Source organism: Alligator sinensis, unplaced genomic scaffold (assembly GCF_000455745.1).
Source record: "Alligator sinensis unplaced genomic scaffold, ASM45574v1 scaffold832_4, whole genome shotgun sequence".
In the NCBI taxonomy this organism is placed as follows: Eukaryota; Metazoa; Chordata; order Crocodylia; family Alligatoridae; genus Alligator; species Alligator sinensis.
In genome coordinates, this window is record NW_005842329.1 from 895,206 (window position 1) to 900,199 (window position 4,994).

Genomic DNA, 4,994 nt, shown 5'->3' on the forward strand with positions numbered 1-4,994 from the left:
AAACAAACAAGGCGAGGCAGGAGCGCGGATGGGGTACAGGGGCTGGGCCTGGGGCTGGGGGCTGGCGCGGGCTCTGCCAGCTCCAGGGAACTGCACCGCACCCCTGCATTGCCTTGGGGAGCGAGGTGGCACATGGCATCAGGGCTGGGGAGTGCAACAGTTCCCTGGAGCCGGCAGAGCCTGCATCAGCCCCCAGCCCTTCCTTGCCTCACCTCGGGGAATGTGACAGCTGAAAATTATGTCTGTGTAATAAAGGTGCTTGCTGAAGGCTCTATGAAGATTATATCAAGTGTTTTTCTGTATTTGTTTAGATATTAAGCTATATGTTGTTGCTAAAAGCCTAATTAAAATCTAAGATGTAGTGAAGCCTTCTATAAAGTAAGGCCGAGTAAATTTAGCAAAGCCTTGAAGTAGTAAGGCCTGTGGTGTAGTTAAAATTACCTTATCAAAGGAATGCAAGGCTTGTACTGCTAATTGGTCAGTCTAAGGACAGTTAAAGTAAAAGGGATCTGAGTGGTTGTATGTTATCAGAACCATTCAGAAGCTTTAAATTGGCTAGAATATCTGGAAACCATTCAGAAGGAAGATACAGCTCTGTAAAAAGGATTAGTTAGCTGTTGCCTGGATCAGTGGGCCCGTGGACCTCGAGGAGCCCAAGAACTGCATTCCAGGGTCCTTCCTGAAACCCCTCAGACAGTGTTGTTCAGGGACGCCTGACTTGGCTGAACTTTGTGGAAAGAGAAGCTTGCTGTGTATCAGGTATCAGAGGGGACTGCCGATAAGTTGCCGACGCGAATTGCTTTTGTCTGTCATTGTTTGTCTTGTTATTATGTGTAGTTGTGTTTTTGTTAAGTCAATAAAACTTTCTTACCTTTCTACCCCCAACCACACTCTCAATCCCAAACCCTCTGCAGGCGGCTGGGACAGAGGAGCAGTTGCTGCCTGCCCTGCATGAGGAGTGAGGAGCTTACCTTCGGTAAGTGTCCCATGCTGGCCTTGGTGCTTCCCTTTCAGTTCTATCAATTAATTGTGTCTGGCCTATGGCTGGGCCACAGCACTCCACTACGCTGCTCTGGGCAGCAGTTAATATGGAGAAGGGTGGTGGCTGAACCCTGCCCGCTCCCACCTGGACACTTACTGTGGGACACTTACTGGTGGACTGTGCCAAAAGGGAGAGGCGGGGCTGAAGCAGCGCGCTCACAGACCACTACTGCTTAGAGGAAACATTGGTTGAATCTGGTTGTCAGCCAGGCTGTTTTCAGCCCTAGGCTGCTACTTAACAAAGCCCTCCAGAATCCCCTAGACCAGATGTTCCCAACCTTTTTTTTAATTGTGTGCCCACTTCTGGAGTTACCAGCTGCCCACGTACCCCTACCAGCATACGTTTTATATTATAACCCCTTAAATGCCAATTATTATTATTATGAAAATTAAATCCACCATTACACAGTTTCTCCTGCATACAACCCAGAGATGTCTTGTGTACCCCCAGGGATATGCATACTGCATTTTGGGAACCCCTGCCTTAGTCCTTTCAGTACTTTGAGCATTCCTTTTCCTTTTAACCTCCTGTGAACTTTAACCATGTTTGTTTCTCAGGAGCCAAAGCACCCTTTTTTTACTAATCTGACTTGTTACATTTCTCTCACCCCCTGCCTTCCCCCTCCCAGCCTTGTCTGTGCAAGTGGTTATGCCAAGAGTGACTGTTGATTAGAGTACAACTTGGATGTATCTTGCTGATAGAATTAACACCACTGAAGAGACAAATTTTTTTTGTTCCTGCTTCTCTCTTAGCCTAAGTACCCTTAGGATACTTTACAATACTAATCCTGGATGGAAGCATGATTTTGGAAGGTAAATGTCTGACAAAGATGTGGGAGACTCATTTGTTGGTTTGTTATTGAGGGGTAGAGAAGTGCTTTTCATTAATTACACTCAGGAGGGAAAGAATTGCCAATGAAGCCAACCTTACATGACTTAAGTCATTTAATTATTTCTTTGCCACCTGATTGTAATGAATTTAGTTTAGTTTCATTACCAGGCATATTTTGCTGCACTCTAGGAAACCAACAATGTAATCTCATTGTTTTTCCTTTGAGACCACCATAACTTTTTTTTTTTAACTGAAGCGAGGATATGAAGGAAGAACCTTTTAGGGTTCAATGAACCCTATTAATAATCTATAGCATGGTGTTGAATAGGTTCCTTAATTATAAAGAATTTGTCACTTATCATAGTCAGTCCAAGGCTATAACACTAAGACTTAGAATTGCCTTTCTAATCAAGAGTATTAGAGCTGTATGTTCCCTTTGCTTGCAATGGACTGCAATAACTTTCTGTCTGCAGCTCTCAAGGAATGAATGGCTTGGAAATGGTAGTAATCAATCCTTCAAATATTTTGATAGATCAATAAAAAATACTGTCAGTCCCTGTTGTTTTGTAGTCAAATGTCAGATTATTCACTCAAACAATCATATTCAATATGAAATATTAAGCGTATGATTGCACAAATAAACCCTGTAGGGACAATACAGCATTTCTTCCTCTCCCTGCTCTTCCCTAGTTATGCAACAGTTATTGATCATTTAATTTTGGGATTTCTCTGTGGATTGTTAGTCAAATACTTTTTCCATAGTTCTTTATATAATGAATACAAATAAGACACCGTGGTGGGGTAAATAAACTCTGGTGAGATTGGCAAGAAAGGAATAAACTGTGGCATTTATTTACATGCTCTGACTGTAGGGATTTGCTGAGTAGTGGTGTCATTCTGCTTTGTAGAATTAATAAGTAACTTTCCAGTTCATAATGATGAGCATGGGGCATGGTGGCCCAATGCCTGAGGTCTCTAGCGATGCATCTGGAGATGTGAGTTTCAGACCCTCTCAAGATACATGCCAAAGGCTTCCATCAGTTATCTCAGCTGGTCATTCAGGCTGAGAAGCCAGAGGTGCCTGGATGTGATGCTAGCCACATCGCTTACTTGCATGCTGTTGGAATGCTGATGCTTGACTGAAGAAGACTGTGTTTTTTGGATCTTTGTGTTTGGCTTTGGCTGATCCTGATTCCAATAGGTAGCAGGATTATTTCATGTGAACTTATTCATGTTGCAATAAACCCCAAAAGGATGTGAACTCCAATGAGGCATGGAAAATCCAGTTGACAGCTGATATTCTTTATTACCTGGAGTTAGGAAGAAGCATTCTCTATTCCATAACTACTTGCTATGAGGTTTCTCTGAAACATTTTCTAAACAAAGGGGGGTTAAAATGAGAGACTTGTGGAAGAATTAATTAGTCCACATCACAAAGGTATAAAAGCCAGGGTCTGTACCCTCCTTGACAGCAGTGGCAGGGATGGTGACTAGGGATGGGCTAGCAGCAATGGCAGCTGCTGTTCATGCACCCCGTTTAAATGGGAACCTGGGGCTCAATGTTGTACCACTCATTCTGCTACTACCACATTGGCCTACTACAAAGTACCTTGAATCTTTTTCTGAGAGGCCAGGATTTTTTGTGATATCTTTTTTTGGACCAGTTGTATAGTTGGGAGACCTTTTGGAAAGGCTTTGTGGCATCAGGTGACCTTCCTTTTTCTGAAGCGTCTGGCACTGCCCTTTGTAAGAGATGATGTAGCTGGCTAGTTGGACCAAAGTTATTCTGGTTCATTCTGATGATTTCTGTGTCCCTATACTGCTATAGTTGCCATTGCTTATTTTTATGGAATATGTTACCTCAATTTCTATTACAAGCTTTTACTTCCAACACCCAAACCCCATACACACATTATGGTTGATGTTTTTATTATTATGGTTATTTATATTGCTCCAATTTAACACAAATTGATAAAATATTATCTCATCATTTAGATTTGTGTTTGTATATGACATGCTCCTGAGTTCAACTTCCCGGAACCATTACGTCTAATTAATACTAATTACAGCTATATAGCCAGTTGTGCTTTAAATTTTTATTGCCTTAAAAGCAACCTAGATTGAAGGTCTTGCTTGTTTAAGTTGGGCAAACATTATGGGGCAGTCTGTCTCTGAGGGGCCAGACCATTCCATCCCTGCTTAGGCAAAGCAATCATTAATGTTAAGAGGAGTTAAACTAAAGAAAAGGTGGTAGGACAAACCCTTATTTAGAAAACAGATGGCACGTCTACACAAGACATTTACTGCAGAGCTACCTAATTAGCTGTGCACTAAAGTCTCGGCATCTACACGTGCAGCCCTATTAGTTTGCAGTAAACTAATAAACCATGCCATAGGTTAGTACTTGTAAATACAAGTACTGTCCTGAGGTGGCATTATTTACTGCACAGCAACATGTGTGTGGGCACTGATTTCATAGATTTAATAGATTTCATAGATTTCATAGACATTAGGGCTGGAAGGGACCTCGGAAGATCATCAAGTCCAGCCCCCTGCCCAAAGGGCAGGAAGTCAGCTGGGGTCATAGGATCCCAGCAAGATAAGCATCCAGTTTGCTCCTGAAGGTGTTCAATGTAGGCGCTTGAACCACCTCCGGTGGCAGGCTGTTCCAGACCTTGGGGGCTCGGACAGTAAAGAAATTCTTCCTTATGTCCAGCCTGAAACGGTCTTGTAGTAGTTTATGACCATTCGACCTAGTCGTCATCCCTTGGGGCGCTCTGGTGAACAAACATTCCCCCAGATACAGGTGGTCACCCCTGATAAACTTATAGGTGGCCATCAGATCACCCCTGAGCCTGCGCTTTTCCAGGCTAAAGAGCCCCAGGGCTCTCAGCCTGTCATCGTAGGGTCTGCTTCCCTGACCTCTGATCATGCACGTGGCTCTTCTCTGGACTCTCTCAAACTTCTCCACATCCTTTTTGAATTGTGGAGCCCAAAACTGGACGCAGTACTCCAGCTGCGGCCTCACCAAGGCCAAGTACAAGGGGAGAATGACGTCCTGGGATTTGCTTGAGAAGCATCTATGGATGCAAGCCAGCGTTTTGGTCGCTTTACTAGCCGC

The 4,994-nt window shown here is 43.5% G+C and overlaps 1 long non-coding RNA gene across 2 annotated transcripts in view; it reads left to right on the plus strand.

The window, feature by feature from the left end:
- The first annotated feature begins 916 nt into the window (after window positions 1-916).
- LOC112551084 overlaps window positions 917-4,994 on the plus strand; it is a 24,542-nt gene continuing 20,464 nt past the window's right edge. The window contains exon 1 of one of the 2 annotated variants that reach the window (XR_003095227.1): window positions 917-976. This is a non-coding gene — a long non-coding RNA (uncharacterized LOC112551084). The remainder of the gene's footprint in view (window positions 977-4,994) is intronic. The other variant, XR_003095228.1, reaches the window with a different exon arrangement.